The following is a 16,490-nucleotide window of genomic DNA, read 5'->3' as shown; positions in this document are numbered from 1 at the left end:
AGCAGCATTAGCAAGACCTTCTCTACTGCATTAAAATATTTGACATTTCAGCAGCCTCCCCCAGAAAACAAAATCTGTGACAGTGGATACGGGAAAAACCAAAACACAACTCCACGCTCCCCCAAAAAAACAACCAATCAAACCAACCAACCAAACCCACCACACAGGATGGAACAGATTTAAAGCCTCATCTCCTGAACAACCATGGCATGTAAATCAAACAGGGAGGTGTTTCATAAAACAGAAAAATGAGACTGGATAAAAATACTGTGATCAAAGTATCCTCCCCTTTCACACTGCAGGCGACTGATCCTAACACTTTCTAACTGCTGCTGCCAGTCTCATCAGTTAAACTATCAAGTTACAAGCTAATCATAGCCATCCTTTATCTTGGTATTTACTGAAATTTACACTGACATTCTCAACATTACCTGCAGGGTCTCCTTAATCATCTCACCTTAGCAGTCCACTTGTAGTCAGACATTATTTCAACAGCAGTAACTGAGAAATTTGCTGAAATGGACACCATAGGATTTCTCAAAGAGTTAAATGATGCAATACAAAGAATTACCATGACAGACACCACAAAGGCTGTACAGAAAGTTAAGAAAAAAAGGAAGAAAGTCTAGTGCAAAGTCAACAGTGAGATTTCCTCCTTGGTTAATTAACTTAAAGAAATGCCTTCCTACAAAGTGGTTTGAAAATTTGCAGAAAGCCCATGAATTAGTTATCCTAACCTCTTAAATATCATGGGACCCCTCACACGCAGTTTTTCATGTGACTATATCCTTTGTGTATTGTGAGTGGATGGTATTTCATTTTCATGAATTCCAAAGTCACTTTAGCGTCAACCTATACTTCTTATTAGTCCTGTCAACTCACATATATCCATATGCATCTATGTACTAACTGTAACAAATTTCTTAACGTGCATATGTACAGTATCTACCGAAACAATTCAAGACCCACTATTTTAACTCTCAAGGATGTGAAATAGATCATGTAGGAACATACACTAAAATCAACTAAGTTCAGACTTCCTTTGAGCTTTTAGCCTTTTTTATCTTGTTGACTTAAATATATAGCAAGCCAACTTAAATTTCCTTCAATATTTATCTTCCTGCTTAGCCTATGTATCTTGCCAGCTACTGACAATGGCAACTTCAAGTAGCTATCACACTTAAGCATAATTCCAAAGTCATGTTTTCACCAACCTGCAAAGATCTTTTTTTGTATTATTTATGGAAAAAAATTTACCAATACTTGAATACAAAATATTATACCCATCTAAGATTTCCTTTGAATCTGTTGCCTTGCACACTGATGAAGTAGTGTACCTATTAGTTTAGTCATTCACACCTATAAAACAATGTTCAATGCAAATCCTTTGGATTGCAGCCAAAATTAACTACATTCACAAGACATTCATAAAGCACCTCACAGTGCACCAGGTTTATCTAGCTACATAATTTGTGCATATATCCAACAGCTTGGACTGCAGCTGTTGATACCTATTACCAGTTTTATTTCTTAAAATATTCATTAACTACATTAAAATATACTCTTGTCTCTGAAAGGTGCATGACAGAGGGATTCAGAATTACATCGGATGAAAAGTTCTGATGCTTACATGGAGCAAACATGTTCATTAAAACAAAACCTGCAAGTTACTCCACCTAACCCTGAAGGTGCCTCTTTGTTTTACTTTAAATGCTTTGAAAAACTTGAAAGTTCTCCTTCTGGGTGTGTCCAGAACTATTGCAGTCCAAGAAAGCTCAGTGACTGTCTCCAACCTAAGCTTGATGAAGATCCAGAAGTTTTAATTTCTTTGCCTAAAGCGTCAGCAAAAACAAAACAACAAAAAAACCCCACCAAAAACAAACACGAACCAACAGTGCAGTAAGTATACTCCACAAACAACAACAAACACAGAGAGACACAGGTGCAACTACCAGTTGTCTTCTAAACATAGCCTCTGGAATCATCTGCTTTTGCCTAACAGCTTGGTGACTCATGCCCCTGTGATAGGCAGTCGTGACTCAACAGTCTCTGCACCAGGCACAGAGGCACTCCCTGGTGCCTCAGGGCCCCACTTCATCCACTGCCTTGCCGACTAATCTAGGTGAAGGTGCCTGCATTTCTAGAAAGTTATCTTTCTACAAAGAAGCTGCAAAGACACTAAATAAAACTGTAACTGTGAGGCTGAAGGCCATCCTGGTGTAGTTGGAATTTTGTTCCCATTTCTAGAGGTGTTTCTTAATTCAGCAAAAGTTCCATTTCCAAAAGAACAATTTCAGCTCCTTTCTTTGAAATTCAGCGGGAAAACATGTAGCCTGTTTGGCTGGCATCCAATTCTATAACATTTAATTGTCATCTAAAAATCTAGGAGACAAACTCAAAGTCGTTGAAATCCAACAGTGACCATACACACAATCTCCCAAAATAGTAATTCACAAGATGCAAATTTTGACTTGTAAAAATATTGATATGCTAGAGTGTACCACAATTCAAACAATTTTGCTTCACTCTTTGTTGAAGTACATATAATTTAATTAAAGATCTAACAAGGGTTGTGACATTAACTCACATTACATTAATCTTGATAAGGGGAAAATCAAGAAAGTGCTCATTTATAGGTTGTGAGGGTGTATTGTTACGGAATGAATTATGACAGAGTTGGTTAATTGAGATCAATTGCAAAGGAAGCAAGCTGAAATAGCAATGCTAAATGGATTAGTAATTCTGATATGATTTATAACTCTCCAATCCTGAAAAGGTAGTGTATATGGAGATCAGATTTATCCAACTAACAATAACAATAATATCACAACATCAAATTGAGTGCCAGAAAAACTGAATTGTTCTTTTTCACTTCTTTGAAAAAATAAGCCATGAGGATAACTCATTCTGAAGATTCAGGCTGTATGGAAATTGCTGGGTTTAGTCCCATTTTGTCCTGTCTTTCACCTTTTTCAATGTATGAGCTAATTCTCACAAAAGCTTACTGCATTTCAAGTTCTCATATGTGGCTTCCAGGCAAAGGACAATTATCTAAAAGGTAAAACGAATCACAAAAATGAGATCATATATCTCTCAAAATTGACAGAGAGATTTTTGGGATGTAACTATGTGTAAACACTTGAAAACATATCACGTTCATGTCAAGATTTCAAATTGACAGCCTGTGCAATTTTTTTATAAACCGTGGAAACAATTTTTAGAAGAATGATTTCTTATGACACTGTAAATTGACGCTTCTAACTGAAGAGTGTTTTGTCAAGAAATCACAGCTCAAAGTGCATCTTTCAGTTCTGGAATCTATATTGTCTTCTACAGCAGCCAAAAACATTATTAGGCTCAAGAAGTTATTGTTCTAGATGCTTTTCTACCAAGTGTAAGTAGCTGGAGTTATGGATTCAGTTCATATACTGCTTCAAGACCCCTCCATGTTGTGGAGACTCAAGTGAAACTGTCTGCTGGGACTGGTAGTTGGAATGCTCTAGCTAGAAACATTTAATGGAGAGAAGCAGTATGTACGGAATGTCAGCGTCCAAGACTATTTATTTAGTAAAAGTCTTAACAATACTGATAATACAGAGCATATAACTCAATTTCAAAGCAACTAGGAATATCAGCTGTTTCTTAGAGCCTCTTCCAGCCATAATAATTTCTTCACCTCTAAAGTGAAAATTACCTTTTCTTACTCTTCTTTCTTGACTTGCTTAATGAAATCTGCTTTCAGAACATAAGGTGTCTCTGAAATCAAAGCAAAGCTCCCAAGTTTGAATGTATCTTAGTCTGAGTTTCTTCAAAACACCGGCTTACAATAGCATTTAATAGCAGTTTACATCAAGAGGTAGATGACGGTTTTGAGGACCTATGGTCTTTCACATGAAAACCAAGGACCCACCAGCCTCACTCAAAGAGTTATAACATATCCTATTTAAAAAGGTTCATAGAAAATAAAAACTTCAGCAAAGCTAATTGAAGGCACATGTAGAAGGAAAGTATCACACAACATATTTCAGCAGTATAATCAGCTGTTTCTTAGTAACACAGCTGGGAGACACCCCTCTCATCAAGTAAAAATCATGTCTATTACATAATTATTGTGCAGCTAGCAAATGCCTTCCTTTTGTAAAGAGAAAACACTGTTTTTCAGCTATCTTTTTAATAAGAATGTCTGTCTGGCAGAACAGAAGTCTCTTTTCCATTTTTGTTAAACTGCTTAGCTTGAGAATTAAGTCTCACGCTGTTCAATAAACATTGTAAATACATGCACAGACATCAATAACCTCCACATAGAAAAGAAAGAACAAAAAGATAGGAAACTGTGATTCAGAGAACAAATTTTTTTGTGTTTTAGGCAACGTAACAGCATACACAGATGAAGATCAAGTGTTCCTGGTGACAAGGTGTCCTTGGATATAAATATTTCATTTACTGGTAAATAGATGTGCTTATCATTAGTCTACCATAACTAACTCTGCATGGCTCCAACACAAATAGAAAACCTGAGTGATGTTCATTCTCTACCACTGTCCTAACAAAAAAACCCAAACAAACAAAAAACAATAAACAAACAAAAAATACACACAACAACAACAACCTGTCTCTGTCAAGGTGTTACCTGAACATGTGCAATCTCAAGGTGTTAACATTTTAAAAGTTTCTGCTTCTCTTCTGCTCACAGAGGTGCTTGAGGTACCAGTGTTAGAAGACAACAGGGAGTACGTGATGACGACTTGAAATCTCTGCTTGCTTATTCAGAAGCAAAATATTTTCTTTGGAGTATCAGTGGAGGAAACAACTCCCTGCATAAGTAATACCTCCAAATAGCAATGCTTTCTGGTAATACTCGTACATTGTTATGGAGCAGACAAGTGATAAAGCAGAATCTGTACAGGGACACCCCAAAAGTCAAACCAACCCACTTTTCAAACTTGTTAGTCAATCTCCAACATAAGCCTCCTTAGTCCTTCAAAGAGATCACTATAGATCAACCAAGTTAACAAAGGAAGGTGAATTCTCTGTGTACTGTACTATGAATGAGATAAAAATAATTCCCAGGGAACTTCAGAGATTTCTCTGCCTGTTATATAGTTCTCTGGTTTGGGTTAAGCACTCTAGAGAAAGGCTGGCATTCTCTCAAGACTTGAATGGGATTTTGACACAGAAGTCCTTTCTCTCAGAAGAATGACTAAAAAAATACCAGAACAAAACACCAAACCTACTTGTTAGTACAGGTAAAAGGAAGGCAATTCAGTATCAGTTTATTAGCACATCTACTTACAAAGAAAATACATGTATAAATGAGTATGCCAGGTCACAGCCAAATGATTGTATCTCTCTCATGCATTCCAGCAGCAAAGGAAGAAAGTCTTGATAGTCCAACAGCCAGACAACTGTGACTCAATGCAGCACTGCATTGGAGACCACTGGCTTCCTGTACACTCTAATGAAGATTAACATGGGCACACATCCCAAAATAACTCATCAAATCCTTTTCTACACTAGCTTTCAAGCACAAGTTTTTCAACATACATTCAGTACTACTGTAGCAGGAGAGAAGAACAACAGCAACTATCTACTGACATACATTTTGTACTAAATGTCCAAATAAAGTGACCAGGGCTTTCGCAGTAAACATTAGACATGATGAAAGCCCTCTTCCCTTCGGTCATCTCCTGCGGTCAGCAAACCCCACCTCTTTATTTTGTCAAAAAGAAGGTATTTCTTTTTCCTTTGTGCAATTCACACTTGAAATGAGCTCCACTTAAAGAGACTAGCATTGCTCAAGTAGCAGTACAGCTGCAACTTCTTTGTCATGAAAGAACTGAGCAGAGATTTTAAGCCACTGTACTGGGACGTGGGGGTTCAGATATGTACCATCTTCTTGGAAGCTCAAAGTTCAATCAATAGAGCATACTCTAACATTTGGGAGACTTTGGGCACTAAATACCTTATAAATAGGTGTAGTATTTGAGAGCAACATAGACTTAAGTGGCTAGTGGCCAGATGCAAGGATGTAGAAGTTCCACAGGAACCCACATGAAATACGTTTTAGGGACCACTAAAAAATAAGTGACATATGTTTAAAACAAATAGCACTGTGATACTGTGCCGTTCAGATAAATCCTAAACATGCATTTGCCAAATGAAGCATAACAGTCAACTACTCAGGTCTGCTCCAAAGGAAATTTCATACACCTAACAGCAAGACTTGGGTGCTTTATTTTTAAGAGGCAGTAGAGATAACAGCTGCTAGATCACAGACAGAAACACAGCTCACCATGTAGCCTCTGAATATAATTTTTCTGAAGTCCTCACTTGGTTCAGGTTTGGATCAGACTTCCAGAAATACCTTAACACTTGTATCAATCATAAGTCCATGCGGTGAATGCCTTCAGCCTTCACAGAATCACTCTGGTTGGAAAAGATCTTTAAGATCATAAAGTCTAAACATAACCCAATTCTACCAATGATTAACGCAACTCTACCAGTGCTTAAACCATGTCCCTAAGCATCCCATCTGTACATCTTTTAAACCCCTCCAGGGATGGTGATTCAACCACCTCCCTGGGCAGCCTCCTGCATTTCAAAACTGAACTGCAAGATCCTTTAAGGGTGAGGAGTGGAAGCTTTTATTCTTATCCTGTTATTTTTAAAGAGATTTTAGACATCCTACAAATCTTGTCTTGCTGCTATGCCTCGTGCTCTGGTGGTCTAGATGACAGTTAGTATTTCAGTCCATTTAATGTAAACTGCATAAGCTGTTACACTTCTACAGGAGACCAGTCCTTGACACAAGAACACTGAGATAATCGTACATTCACGGAATCTCAGGCTATCAATTACTGAGCAGCAAAGCTGCAACACTTCATTTGCTGCACATTAAAATCTCTCTATTAGGAAATACATAGTTTGGCAGATGTGGCCTGTGAAGAGTAAGTTTATGGCTGACAAGATACTAAGCTCACAGAATCATCAACAACCCTTGTCACCCTTGCTATTAGCACTATGAAAAAAAAAAAAACCACCACCAAAAACTAAACTAAAGAGTCAGGAAGACTGCCACCCTTTCCAGGTCTGGTCAGGTTCTAGCCTTGAGTTTTTCTCAGCCTACAAGTACATCTGCTACTGCTTTCAAGACAGGATTGCCTGACAGCAGGTCTAAGACTTGACTGTGCAATCTGACTTTGAAAGAACCAAATTGACTTTGCTACTTGCAAGGTCATTCACTGGAGCTGATGTGTATGAGTATCCACTCATCTCCACAAAAGCCAGAAGGGTTGAAGACAAAAAAACAGTAAGAAATGCCATACTTCTCTACAACTCCTGCATGAGCTTGCAAAGAAAGGAAGGTAAAGGAAAACCCCTTTCTAACAAAACAGTGGAAGCTAGCAGTACAGTTAGTCATAGCACAGTGAAAAGGTGACTGTATTCCTATCTGCCATCCCATCTTGCAACACAGCAGTGTGGGCAAAATTACTACACTTGGTTTTAGCAGGAAAGCGAGACTATCACAATACAAGTCACTGACAGCATATGCAGCCTTCTGGCTTTGTCTAAAATTAACAATGACATCAGATTAAAGTATTATTTTCTGCCTATATATAACAAATATTTTCAAGCATAGGCATCTTTCCTCACTATCTCTGTTGATCAGACATAGCTTAGAAAAAGTACTTAGCACTAGTAGTTTCAGAGTTGGTGGCCACCCAAGTCATAACAAAAGGCACTCCCACCTTTCACCTCTCTTTTCTAACCACAATAAATGCTGAATCTAATTCAGTTTATCAAACATCTACAATGCAGAAACTTCTGCCATCATCATACATGCTTAGGGAACTTTCATAACCATTATTGCTGAAGCAAACCTATTCAAGTGGCTGGGACTTTGCCTAAGCAAAGTGAGAGTGAATAATTCTGAATAGGGCCCTTATTGCATCAGGTAAAAAGAAATCAAAGGTCATCTCTTGGCAATAGAGCCTGAACTAATTTGTGTTTGAGAGCAGGTTATTATAGTGCACTGACCTTCACCTGACATCACTTCATGCTTCAGGCAAGATATCCATGTGTCTACAAACTGAAAAATGGGGAATTAAAATGTGAATGAGAGACTTCCTGAGCTTGCAAGACAACAAGAATGGTCAATTACAAACAGCTGGCAAAGAAAACTGAGCAACTCCTCCAACACTGTGGACTTCAGCTGCTGCTTTCAATAGTCTCTATGCCACAGGCAGAACACCCAAGATTAGCGGTGATCTTTAAAAAAACGTGACCAAGTTTTGTACATTTGCTTTGGGTTTTTTAAAATCAGTCTACTGCTGTTGTGCATACTGCTTAAAGCCAGAAAAGTAGGGGTTTATACAGTGACTTGCAATCTTCTACTTGAGTACTCGATGTTGGAAATAGGTGAAGACTTGCTGAAAGGAATGCAGGTCAAACATAATCACTCTTTGGGCACTGCTTGACACTGCTTCTGTATGGTCTGAGTAAACAGGAATTTTGAAAAGCCCAGAGTTTTGAAAAGCCCTTCTAACACAAGAGCAAAACAAAAAGCAGAAACAAACAAACCTACCTTTGTGAACCCTCAATTGCCAGCAAGATACATTTGGAAACAGTTTGTCTCCCGCTTCCATTTCAAAGCAATAGAAACAATCACAATTTAATTACAAGCAGCATGGTTCAAAAGAAGTTGGGTCAGTTTCTGTCCAATTCTAACAGTATGAAAGCAGTAAAGACATTTTAGTCCTTTCACGCCCTCATAATGCAAAGCTGCACAAGGTTTTTTCCTTCTTAAAATAGTAATAATAATAACAATAACAATAACAATAATAATAATATTTTAAACATGCTCCCAGACCACCACTCTGCATTCAGCCCTGGTGTGATGAATTTGACTCACAATAAATACAGGGAGAAAGGAAAGCTTTATGACAACTGATTAATTACAGCAGCATTGTCAGTACCTAAGTAATAAATCTGAACCTGATCCTGCAAAATTGTAAACATTCCTATGAGAAGCAACAAAAGTACTCTAAATTCCAATGTGTGTAAATCCCTTAACTGTGAAAGAAAAAAATAGTCTTTTTAATTTGCAATATGTATTGACAAGAACTAGCGATTTCTGAAGAAGTAAAGGAATTTAGAAAATTACATTTTTAATGGCTGCTTATCACTACAAAAAAAAAAAAAAGAAAACAAAACAAAAAATCCAGACATCCTGCCTTAACCCCTGTGTTTCACCACATGAACAGTATTTCCTGGGCTGTCAAAGCTGAACAATACTAACAGTTAATGGTTAACACACTATTCTTTTAAATCCTTATTCTTATGGTGTTCTAGTTAAGTGCTTAAATTCCACATATAGACTCTGAGGATCTGGGAGGAGGTTTGCCCCCTGTTCCACACTCACTTCCCCAGTGAATGTAGCTGCATGGAACTAAAGGAAAATGAGACAGAGTTTTCACTGCTGCCAGATTAAGTAATTGCATCCATTTCATATAATTTATCACTCTTTTGGGCAGCTTGTGTCATGGGATGTCATTTTGCTGTAATTATGCAGGGTGGGATTGGCCAGGCTCTTGCTTCTTTTTGCCAATCTGATAAACAGAATAATTTCTTCTTACTTTCGTAGAAACTACATGCTTTAGATAAAAATAACCAAACAAAAAATGCAAGTATAATATACAACCAACTAACAGCAGCCTGATGTTACCAAGCCTGACTACAGCAATCACCTTTACCATGGAAAAAAAAAAATCCAAGACATCTGAAAACTTTCCAAGTCAACATTTACTCTCAGATTATCATCAACAGTTTTGCTGAACTTGCCATTTAGAGATAGTTTTGTCCTTCCATGCACTTCTCTCCAACGAATCCAAATGGAGTATCAGGGGAACCCGTCTGATTCAGGATTACAGTGTTTAGTCATAGGTTATTCGAGTATCTAAGTGATGTTTTCCTCCTGGGGGAGTAGCATTCCATGCTCACACATATCCAAGTGCTGACCCAGCAAGGCCAGGCGCAACAAATGTTTTTCACCAGGAAGCAGTTTTCCTTAAGAAGGGCTTTTAAAAGGGGCTTCTTTATTCATCCTCTTCCCAAAACAAGAGCAGAGCAAAGACATTCCAACTTGGGTATCATAACTCAGATAGAAGGCAGTGAGCCAGAAACCCCTACTGCACAGGATTAGACAGCGTCCTTAGACTCACAACAAATGTTTAACTTTGGGCAGCCTTCTCCTCCTGTTCTGTTATCTCACTAGGCCATGCAGTCACATGCCCCACCTCTCGAGCAAGTTAAGGTCCAAGGTGTCACGTCAGTCCTACTTCTACACTGACAAGAGACAAATTTGGAAAGATTCTGCTCACTAATGAACTGACATTGGACCACAGCTTCTGTCACTTTGCTAAATGTGTCACCAACTAATCAGTAAAATTTACTTCCAGATCTCTGAAACTAAGCCATTTCCTTCCACAAATGAGATGAAGACATTAAATACATCTGTGCTGAGAAAGCCTCCCTTCCTGCTCCTTTTATAAATACATACTTGTAAGGAAGTAACTTGTGGATTTGATTCTGCGTTCATAAAAATTCACAATTCTTACATTGTAGGGCATTCCCTGTTTCTGGTAAAACAGATTTCCATTTTGATTTCTGTTTCACAGACAGTTGTGCTGAAGTGATGATATGGAAAAATGTTTAAGCAAAGGAAGGCTCCACACTTCAGGCAAGGCTAAACTCCAAGACTGCAGTCATAACAACACTTGAAAATTTTCGTGTTTAACACCAACTGATTCATGCAAAAGAGGAATATGAGCCAATGCCTAAGAACTCTTGAATTCATGTGTTCTGTCAAGTCAGTCTACCAGCTATACTGCTAATCAGAGAATAAGATTTTACCACAGCTCAGACACAGCGTTAGTCCCACTGGAGAAATAAAGAGCACTGCCTGCTTGTAAAACCAGGAGACATGCAGAAGCAGTTGCTCACGTGTGAATGCAAGCATATCAATAGACAGGCTTAAAACGAAATAATTTTAAACCATACCGAAATGATGGTTTAAAATGCCACTAAAATTTCATGGCTGAAACCAACGGCCATTCTTTCCAATGACAAGAGCACATCACATGGAAATGCCTTAATCCAAAATCACTGAAGTTACTGATAACCTTTTCCTTGACTTTACTGGCTCTTAGATCAGAGCTTTAAAGAAAAGCGATAGTAGCTCTTGCACTTACTGAGGAAAGAATCTACAGAACCAATGGAAAAGAAGTATTTTTTAAAATAATTTTTTCCATATAAGGAGCAAGGAATCTTCCTGTGAAGGGAAATTCCAAAACCAGGACCAAAATAAATACTAAAGCAGGATGCCAAGTAGCAGCAGCACAAGACTGATGTGAAGCAGCCAACAGGCAAGTCCTTAAGATGTAATTTGAAGAAACACAGTAATACACCTGTGAGGCACATGCTACATAATTTTTTTTGTTTACATACAAAAGATATTTTTATTGCAGTGGGGTGTTTTGGTTTGGTTTTTAAAGCTTCAAGCACTTTGCATGCAAATTATCTTCAGGAAATTTAACAGTTGGCCAGTATCCTGTAATTATCATACCTTGCTCAAAGATAAAGGAAGCGAGCAAGATGCTAATAAGACTTAATCATCAGCACACAGCAGGTCAGTGGTAGTGTTGAAAACAGAAGCCCACATTCCAGCAACTCACACATGTATCACCTAACCAGCAGATAAAGCTACTTTCTCTCACAAAGATCATATTGAGATCATATCAACACTGGAATATTTCTGCTGCTAGAACAGGTCCTGCCAAGAAGCCCCACACTAAATGCTTGGTACTACCATTTTAAAAATATGTAACAGATGCCTGTAGATGGTGTTGATAAGTGATGATTGTTTAACTGCAACTGAAATGATGAACACTGACCCATCTCTGGGAATGTCATCACCCCAGAGGGAGAATTTGCACAAATGCTATGTGTGACATGACACTCACAAGTCCCCGAGAGAAAAATGGGTGGGACAGAACATTCCAGGAAGAGATAAGAGTTGTTTTAAATTAAAGAATTTGTATCTGTTATTGTCAACTAATTCAAAGAATAAAACAACAAAAAAACACTGAAGCACGTGGTTTCAGCTATGCTCCCTTTATACAGAGTAAGATATGAGCCCAAATTCAGTACCCATCAGACCACTATTAATCAGGGTTTTTTTATTTATATCTGCTCAACATCTCCCTAATTAATCTTCTAAATTCATTACTAGGCCATGCATTCTCCCTAAAAATCTAATACATGTAAACAGAATTTTCTAGTGTAATATATTATCCTGAATGCAAGTTATTTAAATGCAAAACACACTGTAATCCACTCTTAACCTACTACAGATTAACAATGCAATCATACCCATTGATCACATAGTTAAACCACATATATTCATAACTGATTCAGCTTTACAATTACCTGATTCATCCTTCAAAGAGCATTTATATCAGGTTAAGCTGCTTTCTGAAAACAAAAGAATAACTAAACTGTGTATGTGCCTACTTAAGGGAAAAATTTTCAGAGAATACATTCTCCAGTCAGTACTATGACCACTGGAAGCCTTTCACAACCAAAAGCTACAAAATGCTTTGCCTGTCTACAGTGGTAGAAGTAATACCATCAAGATCCCATCTATTTATAATAAGTTTTCTGCTCTTACCTTTTTCCTACTTGCAAAAAAACTGAAGCCTGTTATTATAACACAACTCTACAGGGGACACAGTTAAAACTGCTCATGGGTGGCTGACCTTCAAGTTTCCCAATTTTTTAAGTGCTTAACCATCAAACCTTTACTTTCTCTAACAGAACAACTCAAAGCCCATAAAAGCCTCTATGCTGGCTGCACTTAACTGTTGATGATAAACCTGAGTTTTCAAGTAAAAAAAATCCAAAAGTAACACTACTAAGTGCCTGACCAGCCCTTCCTCACCTCCGTTTTCACTACAACTGGCACTGTGAATGGTCAGAATATCACACATCTGATGTCACATTACAGAGAATTAAGACTACCATGTGGAAAATCAGCTTTTCTGCTATCACTGTCTGCATAGAATCACACACTCAGACCAATCTAGGTCTTCAAGATGGCTCTGCTCATTTTTGTTTTGGTTTTGTTTGTGGGTTTTTTTCATTTTTGTTTAGTTTGCTTTCTGGCTTCCTTAAATGCATGTTTGCACAGTAGTTCTAGTTTGTCTACAGCAAAATCAACTGGTTTATACCAAAATCATAAAACTCATCACTGCCTATCAGCTAATTAATTTTCTGCAATTAAATCTGCTGGAGCTCTGAGTGAACCTGTTTCATGAAGTGTGAGAAGACAGAAATCTTGCACCACATAACACCTCCAAGTGGTTCTAAGAGTTAGTCAGGGATCAGAGGCTGTTCCTTCAATTTCAATGGCACTGATATAGTTTAGAGTTACCACCAGCAAGACCTGAGATTAGTCCTGCTCCTAAATAAAACCTGACAAGTTATGTGCAGGGCACAGTTAGGACAAATAATCCATGTCTCCTACCTACAGTCTATATGATAACCCAAACCAGCTGACCTCTTATTTCAAACTTAGCTAAAAATTTTCATTGTACAGCACTTTTCTCCTTGAAAGGCAGTCTCTCCTCCTAGTCTACTTCACTCCACTGTCCCTTTAGATTCCCTGGGACAGTGGTAATGGAAAAGAAAGCATCAAGAATCACAGATGTCTGGTGAATTTCAGCAGTATCAAGCTTCATTTTAAACCCCTGATGATACTGAATGGGTGGAGATCACATCAACCAGTAGATTACTACTAATTTTACACCAGAAAGAAGCCCAGGTTGGCAAGCTGCAGCCTGATCAAGTCGGTAAGAGTGCATTGGAAATTCTACAAACAACACTAAACTCAGACAAATTTGGGCTATTTTCAGCTCCTGCTCTTGCCACAGAAGACAGCAGAAATACACAGAGCAGACTCACAGAATACTAAGAACTCATTAGATGAATATTTCATCCATGGCATTTTATCCTTCTGTTGAGCTACTGACAACTAGTTACTTAGACAATGGCTTCCAATTAGAAAAATAAACCACAATGATTCACCAACAGATGACCACAGAGTGAATTACAAATATTTCTACTACTTTTGTTGGCTATTCATATCACTGACACACCTACTTAAATCTGTCCCCTCTGTCAGCAGACATCATCATGCCACTATGTAACCAATGTTGCACCGAAATCTTGAATATATCTCTTTGTTTTGCTGAATCCTTTGACACAAAAAAAACACAAAGGAATGAAATAATACCACAGGTAAAAAAGGTGATGACACTAGTAAGAGATATGGAGGAACAAGAAGCACCTAAAAAGCTAATAATTCTTTACCTTGAAATAAGGGATGGCTGAGACAGACAGGTAAGGACAGAATACAGGCCTGAAAAGGAACGAAGACAGCGTGCAGAAATCAAGTATAACTCATTTTACAAAGACTGAACAGTATCAGGCAGTAGATTTACAAGAAGCAAAAGGAACTGCTTTTTCCACACTAGATAATAACCTATGGAACTCACTGCTGCCATGTTTTCTAAACGGTACATGCTTTTAGCACAAAACAACATAAAATTGTATTAATTAATGGCAAGGGGGTGAAGGACTCTTAAACACACCAGTGTGGACACACTGACAATTGATAAAATGCAAAGATAAAGCTGGAGAAGAAAAGGTATTCTGAGATTCCCTTCTGTTACAGCCTATACCCCTGTAGCCCCACAACTGAACACAAACAGCACAAGTGTTGCTACAAATTAAACACAGGAGAGAGCGTAACAAAGCCAGAAGCAGAAGAGCGTGAAGAGAAATACCAAACGCCAAACACAGTTCATGCTTTGCACACTGTGCTTAGATAGACCAAAAGATCTGGCCCAAAACAAGAACAACTGCGACACGCATTCTTCGTGAGGAAAGTTAATTCGCTTCTTTTCCTCTCTCTTACAAACTGCTGGATCCAGCTCAGGCTACGTGCACTTACAGCTTCTGGTGGGACACCGAGGCACAACGGAGCAGCTCCTTACACACCCTCTGGATGCAGCCCCTGGAAACGGAGCGTGTAAGGAAAGCAGCTTTGAAATGGCTACTTACACAGCCAAAACCAGGCAAAAACACGAGGCACAGGCAGATCGCAGAGCAGACCAGAAAGCTCCCTCACAGCCAGGAGCGAGCGAAAGCTCCTCAGGCCACGGCTTGGAAAGCAAACCCAGGCTAGAGCAGGGCAGCCTCGCAGCTCCGGCCACCCCCGAGCCGCAGCCGCCCCGGGGCACTGCCCGCACACCCCAGCCGCCCCGGGGCACTGCCCGCGCACCCCAGCCGCCCCGGCACCGCCGCCCCGGCACCGCCGCCCGCTCCTCCTCGCCCCGCTCCCCCCGAGGGCTCCAAGCCCGCCGGGCCGCTCGCCGCCCACCTGGCGCGGGGCTCCCTCCTCACAGCGCTGCCGCCGCGCGGGCCTTGTGCCTCAGCGCCCCGCTCCGCGTCCCTCGCAGCGCACGCGTCCCGTCCCGCTCGCCCCACCACGAGTCGCTCCCCTCTCAGGTGGGGAGAGCTGACAGCCCGCACGGCCTCCGACGCATGGGAGGAAGGCGGCGGCCTTTCCTCCGCCCGGGGCTACCGGAGACGCGGCCGCGGGGAGCCCCGCCAGGACCCGCGGGCAGGTTCGGCAGGGAGCAGCCTCTCCCCTCGCTCGCGCCTGCCTCCCGCGCGGCGCGCACGGCGGCCCGCGCCTGCTGCCCCCTGGCGGCCGCGCGCGGGGCGCGGGGCGCGGAGCGGTGATCCCCGCGTCCCCCCGCTTCGCTGCCGGCGCTCAGACAGCAGAGGCAAACACCAGAGAGGCCACCTGCTTCCAGCAGAAACGCTCGGGACTAGGAGCGGTGCGGGGCTCCCGGCCGGCGTTTGCCCGAAAGGTTTGACAACAAAACACCAAAACGGTTGTTCTTGTGCTGGAACTGACCCAACCGGGTGAACCCATGTGCTTTAATGCACAGTAAAACAGGTGGTGTTTTCTTGGCAACATTTTGTGCTCAATTACACGTGAACCCAGCCGAACTAGTAAAAGAGGTTGTGTTGACTGTGCTATTTGTGGCATCTAAAAACCTACCCTGCTCCTGGATACAGGCTACGGGCATAAGATCCACTGCAGAAAACTTACTTCTTCCTCTATGTTCACCAGGCAATCGCCACAGCACAGCACTCCCAAACAGTTCCAGATGCCTTGTGGGCACCACGGCTGATCTCGGTTGTAAAACGACAGCTGTAAACAGCTGTATGTTAAAGATTTCCCACAGGCAAAGAAAGGCTGCATTACGATACCAAGAGAAGGTAGCTATGCTACTTCCAAGAGATCAAGGTCTCATGTGTAGGAAGTAAATAGACTTGGAAGCCCCAGATTAAATCTGGAC

General features: G+C 40.3%; 1 protein-coding gene across 3 annotated transcripts in view; it reads right to left on the bottom strand.

Annotated features, from left to right (window-relative positions):
- Positions 1–15,745, bottom strand: part of THSD4 (thrombospondin type 1 domain containing 4) — a 258,772-nt gene extending 243,027 nt beyond the window's left edge. For 2 of the 3 annotated variants that reach the window (XM_051629018.1, XM_051629020.1), the window contains exons 1-2: positions 15,500–15,745; positions 15,071–15,133 (exon numbers count right to left, since the gene is read on the bottom strand). The gene's annotated coding sequence lies outside the window, so the exon portion shown is untranslated. The remainder of the gene's footprint in view (positions 1–15,070; positions 15,134–15,499) is intronic. The other variant, XM_051629019.1, reaches the window with a different exon arrangement.
- Between the last annotated feature and the right edge of the window lie 745 nt (positions 15,746–16,490).

Source organism: Apus apus, chromosome 10 (genome assembly GCF_020740795.1).
Source record: "Apus apus isolate bApuApu2 chromosome 10, bApuApu2.pri.cur, whole genome shotgun sequence".
NCBI classification, from domain to species: Eukaryota; Metazoa; Chordata; class Aves; order Apodiformes; family Apodidae; genus Apus; species Apus apus.
Note: the sequence above shows the minus strand (reverse complement) of the source record. Positions and strands in the feature narration are given on the sequence as shown.